The sequence below is a fragment of the Mus pahari genome, chromosome 3 (assembly GCF_900095145.1).
Source record: "Mus pahari chromosome 3, PAHARI_EIJ_v1.1, whole genome shotgun sequence".
NCBI lineage: Eukaryota > Metazoa > Chordata > Mammalia > Rodentia > Muridae > Mus > Mus pahari.
Window position 1 is genome coordinate 4,804,618 of NC_034592.1, and position 6,394 is coordinate 4,811,011.

Genomic DNA, 6,394 nt, shown 5'->3' on the forward strand with positions numbered 1-6,394 from the left:
GATTAAAATCATAGGTTCTTGGGCTTCCCTACAAACCTCGGTGCTAAACTGAGCAGCACTTAGATGCCCTTTAGCTCACCTTCCAATAGAAGCTTTTTCAAAACTGGAAAGCTTTTCAAATCAGGTCTATAGCCACCTGAATTCTTCCCTTACAGTTAACCACTTACCACCCATGTCTTATGTTAAGTAGCTCATTAAATTGCCTTCTTTCCTGTTTATTTTCCTCAGAAATTACCTCTTTGGGCTCTTTGACTGAGCTTCTTGTATATCATTGTTTGAACAGAGAATAATACACTGGAATCACTATTATGATATTTAAAAGAAAAAAAAGAAAGAAAGAAATGCTCCTGGCTCCTCAGAATAGTCCAAACATCCCACCCATACTTCAAAAGCTCCTTCCAGAAAATGAGGTAAAATTTCTATTCATAAGACTTGTCTGATTCTTCCCTATCTCCTCATCTCCTTAGTCACCCAGGTAACCATCACACATACTCAAATCATTAAAAGTAGATCTCAGTACAATGTATGCTTCCTTGCCCCAGAAACAGAACAGTATTTGCTTATTATTTTTGCTTAACAAAATATATGACTTAATGTCTGCCTTGTTAGCATGCTCACTCAGCTAAAACAATTGGGCCAGGAGATTTTCAGCTACCATGTTCAAGAGAGTGGCTTCAGGAAAGCACCAGAAAATAGAGATCTTTATTGACACAGGCTACAGGGCCACACTGTTTTCTGCGGCTCCATAACATGGTTACTGATAACCTGAGATAGTTCTCTCTTTCATAGGATGCCAAAGTTAAAGGATGCCACATAACTCATAAAACAGTCTCACCTCAGAAGAAGTTGGCACATTTAGCCAATAACTGCAGAGGACTGCCATCTTGTCTGTGAGATACAATGTTTTCCACACAATCATGGTTATTTTAAAAGATATGAAGTGACTTCTTACGTTTCTAAGGCTTGCTCATCCTGTTTTTTTTTTTCCTTGCAAAATATTACCCAAAGGCAGATCATTTAGTTGGGAAAGGTTTTTTATTTCTTTTCTTTGTCTCCTTACCACAACTGTCTCTCTAAGAAATGTGGTTCCCAACTGTCACTCTCTTCAGTTTTCTATGGAAGCTTGCCTCACCTCACCAACTCCTCACTCAACATGGTATCTGCCCTCCTTTGGTATAACTAACAGAATCAACAGTTCATTTCCCTATCCTTAGTGAAGCCCTTTAACAGGAATCATTCAGTACAGACCAGAACAACCACTGCAGGTTGGCTTGGGATGAAACATCTTTCCAACATTGTAATCTCTTTCCCACAGGGCTTCTCCTTTGGCTCCTTTGAGACAGAGCCTAACGTTGTAGTCAAACCCAGCCTCAAACACCCAATACTTCACTCTCTGAAGAAAGGCACACTGTCTAACAGTGGAAACTCACTCCATCTCGATTCAAAAGGGGCTACTTTTATTTAGTTCATCATTAAATCATTTGTAGTTCAAGTACAAGATCAAATATAACCTAAAAGTTCAGCTCCTGAAATCCACAAGGATAAACTGGTCACCAGCTCACTCACATGGGTAAATATCAGAAAAGATGGTTCTTTTGTTACCTTGCCAATTTTTTTAATTGGAAACAAAATATAAAAGGAGAATTGGAATCATCTTAAGGATTTACTCTTCCTTTTCTTGGTTCCCAGATTTTCTAGCTCTGTCTGTCTCTGCCAAGGTCTACAACATGTAGCCTTCAAAACCAGAGCCATCTGATACAATGTGTGAGACGTAAGCAGGAGATTCCCTGTTCATTAACCATACAATTAAAGTTACTTTAGAAAATCCAGATAGAAAACAGTTCTTGTTTAAGTCACAGTTTAAGGATGCATCATATAGAATCCTGGCAGAGATAAATCCATTCTGAGAGTCACTGTCTGTGTCTAATTTAAAAAATACCAAAACATGATGTGTGTGTGTGTGTGTGTGTGTGTGTGTGTGTGTGTGTGTGTGTATGTGTGTGTGTGTGTGTTCAAAGAGACAATGGTTGATAGCACACTTAATAACAAGAGGTGAGACCATTTCATTGTAAAATGTATTATACAAAAGTGTAGGTTCTGTGGAGTTTATGAATAAATGCCTATAACAATGAAATACTTTTAAACATGAAAGACCTCTTTATCTAATCTCCTTTACTTTACAAATGAAAGAACTGAATCCCAAAGAAGAGAGAAAGAGAAAGCCACATACTCCCAAGAGCACATTCAATGGCTATAGCATGTCTGACCATGGTCTGACTGTGCTCCTATGTCCTTATGAACCCATGATGACCAGACTCATCCATGAGGAACACAGTACCGGCATGCCATTCCAAGGGAGGTCATTCTTGAAAGTCTCACTCAAAATCCAATGAGGTTCTATACTGTGGTCCTTCCTTAAGAATAAACAATACTTTTTTTTCACCACATAATCATTTTTTAAAAGCTTTGTAAGTGAGCAACTTTATGCAAGATAGAGATGACTAAATTACCAGGAAGAACTGTATTACTTGAAGGTGTGAGTTAGTCAGAAAATTCTCATGTCCTTTATTTGGACCATAATAACTTCTCTAACAACAGAGATTGAGCACTGCTTTGGAAGGAAAATTCAGAGAGCCACATCTATATTGGCTTATTTTCTGTGTTAGCTATTTTCTTTGTTGCTGTGATTAAAATACTTCAACAAAAGCAACTTAAGGAACAAGGGTTATATTTTGGACCACGGTTTAATGTTGTAAGTTAGGTTATAAGTAGTAACTTTAAGTACATCACTGGGGGACTCACGGCATTCGGATAAGGCAGCTGGTCACATGACATCCATAAGCAATAAGCAGAACAAGATGATTTCATGTTCTCAGCACACTTTTGATATTTTGCACAGGTCCAGGATTCTGGCGCAGAGAGTAATAGCACCCATGAAAGACAATTATTGCTTCCTCAATTAACTTAATAAAGATAATGCCCCACAGGCATGCCAAGAGGTCAATCTCCCAAGTGATTCTAAATCTCATTAAGTTGCTAATTGAGACTATTACAGTTCTTTTTCTAAGTGGAGACAATGGTAAAGTGCCTTCTTATTCTCAAGAAACACCAACGGAATGTATAAACAGAGAGAGACTGAGAGAGACAGAGAGACAGAGACAGAGGGAGACAGAGAGAGACGAAGAGGCAGAAAGAGACCACCGAGAGACAGAAAGATGGAGAGACAGAGACAAAGAGAGACAGAGAGACATACACAGAGGGGTAGAGACACAGAGAAAGAATGTTTACTATATAAATCGCCACCATGCTTGTCAATTGCTCTCTTTTGCTGTATTCCTTAGCACGAACAGCTCATTAAGCCACATAAGTGAGTGTCTTCTGAGTTTCCTGTTGACCTGGTCACGAGTCTAGATTATCTGGTAACATGAGGCCTCCTTCAAAGGAAAAGAGCCAGAGATCAGCACTTCATCTACTAAGCTGATGTGGCACAAATGCAGTTGTGAAATCCAGGCTTTGGATGGTGACATCGTTCCTTGCTGGTGTGTGCTATAAGTCACAATTATTAAAAGGCCAGTACTTCTTATTTCCATTTAAACTACTCTGTAGGAAATGGAATTGTAAGATATAAGTTTCATCTTGTCTCCTACAAATGAAAAATACAAAATTTTAACACATGAAGGAGAAAATCAGTGACTGCATCTGAAACCAAGACAGGGAATTAGAATTGCAGGAAACTGCAGAGGCCAAGAAGAGAAACACCAGGCAGGAGACTGAAGGATTAGGCATGAGTCTATGGGAGTGTTAGGGGCTGATGATCAATCCTGGGTATACTCTCCACATTTTTATCAAAAAGAGTTTTAAAACTAATAATAATAAAAGTCAGGGCTACTGATACCACAGCACACAAAAACTATACAAAACCAAACCAAATAAAAACAAAAACAAGCATAAATCAGAAATGTACAACCAAAAAAAAAAAGTTCAGGAAGATACATTTTTAATAAATGAAGTCTTAACCAGTCTATGTGATGCTAGTAGTTCTTCAAAAAGCAAGAGTATTGGAAATGGGGGAAGGGCATGATATGGTCAAAATATGATATACTTGAGGAATTAGTGTTTATGAAACTGGACACGTTATACAATGGAGATGAACAATAAAAGTACTATAAAATCTTTAATTATAACTGCTAAATAAACCAAAATGAGTTTAAAACTGATGTCATAAAAGTTGTCATCACTCTTATTTTTATTTTTTCATCATAGAAAAATCATGAACTTGTGAGCACAATAGATACCAGATATAATAATAAGACTTAAACACTGGGCAAGGTTTAAAAGGGGAATAATTACAACCAGAGTCTTGAAGGAACTGGAATTCAAGAGAAAATAAACCTAATTGACAAAATAGTCTCCAATTATTTATAATGTTTTTATTTTACTGAAACCTTAAAGAAAATATGGGGAAAGTGGGTGGTGGGGACTAGAGTGGTCCAAGCTATGCTTCTTTTGTTTCCCTTAGAAACTTAATCTCTGAAGTAGAACCAAAGGTCAAAGCTATATTTATTTTTAAGCATTTGAAAGGTTAAATAATATTTTCTTAAGGAAAGTCCAGTGACCTTGTTGCTTGCTTCAGGTGAGTTCAGCTGATCTGGGAACTTTTCAATATTGGTTTTTCCAGCTAGAGGTGAATTTTCTCATTGGCTGTCTTTCCAGAGATACAGCATCTTTTGCTTTATTGTCTTGAGAGTAAAATAGATGGATAAAGTTGTTGTTTAAAAAAAAAAAATCTAAAGATTTCCAGAAACATTCACTAGGTGGGCATATCATTACCATTAACCAAGGAAGAAAGAGACAGTTAGCCTGTGAACTTTTGCCAGCCTCATTAAATTCCTGAGCACTGAGTTTTGACAAAAGTATCTTGCTCCTGCAGATGTAAGTGTTTTGGAGAAAATGTAACTAAGCTAGATTTTATTTTCTACATGGAGACAAACAAAGGAAACCTCTCTTCCTTTTCTGTTTTGACACTGTTGATGTAAATGAGTTTTATTTTCGTTAAAGTTAAATGTAATGGTCAGATAGAGGAAAAATTTATATATATATATATATATATATATATATATATATATATATATATATAGAGAGAGAGAGAGAGAGAGAGAGAGAGAGAGACTGGTAATAAATACAGAAATAAAAACTGAAGATAAAATTTCAGACTTTGAGGAAATGAACATTTATGTAGTTTTAACGCTTGTCCCATTTACTGAGGAAGCCAACCACAGACTATCCTACAGAATCAAATGTTTCTTCTTCAACCATAGACCACAAACCACCAGCCCATTCTCTGGTGAGGCATGAGGGACTCAAACTCCCAACACGAACCATACCAAACACCTGTCCTCCACCCAACCTGCCTCCTTTAATGATGTGTCCCGGAGCACTCTTCGGGAGTGGTGTCGTTATCATAACTTGATGGCAAGAAAGTTGAGATTTCTTTGAGACTTCGGAGACATTCATATTCTAAACAAGAATGTTATATTCCCAATACATCTCGTGAGACCAGAATGAAGCAGGGTCCCAAGACACCCAAGTTAGTCGTCAGAGGAATCGGTCTTCCAAGCAGTTGCCAAAGTAGGAAGCAGGAGAGTGGAATCCTGGAAATTCTAACTTCACTGTAGTGATCCACATTTGTAGCCTGGACAAGGAGTGCCATGAGAGCTGCCCGGGCAATGTCTAGGAATGGATGTCCTCTTCCCTCTAAGGTAGAGGCCTTTCTGCCACAAGCCATTGGATTCAGATGGTGTGTTGCCCATGGTAGGCAGCTCCCTGCAGATAAGGCTAGGTTCGCCTACAAGTTCTTGCTGGTCAGACCTGGGTTCCAGACACTCCCCAAAGGATGAATTTTCTCTTCCTGTGACCAGACTGTATTATCCCAGAACCAGGAGTGGAAGAATTTGCTATGTCCAGAATGTGTTCACAGCAAGATCATGAGAAACATTAAAACTAGAAGCGGTATAAAGAAAAATGCCCGACTCCCAAATATGCCGCCTTAGACAAGATTTTTACTCTGATCTAAGGGGAATGGGAGAAGCAAAGAAAAACATTCTGTGATCCCTATAATGGCTAAGAAAAGACCTGGACGGCAGTGCTCAGAAGCCCCTTCTCCTGTCTCCCAGCAGAGTAGAGACTGCAGACGAATCAGCATCCATCACGAATGACGGCTCCTCATGGTCTTGTGCGGGATTTGCTAAATGCTTAGCTACCTGAGAAATGATTTTGTTTTAGTGGGTTTCTTTTAGCTGTACTTTTTTATATAGTTTTTTTCAGGGGGATGGGGAGCAGTTTCGAATTAGCAAAGCAGAAAGTACTTTTTTTTTTAATAGTTTTTTTGAATAAG

General features: G+C 38.2%; 1 pseudogene; it reads left to right on the top strand.

The window, feature by feature from the left end:
- The first annotated feature begins 5,223 nt into the window (after positions 1-5,223).
- LOC110319621 lies at positions 5,224-6,050 on the top strand (annotated as a pseudogene).
- The last annotated feature ends 344 nt before the right edge of the window (positions 6,051-6,394 follow it).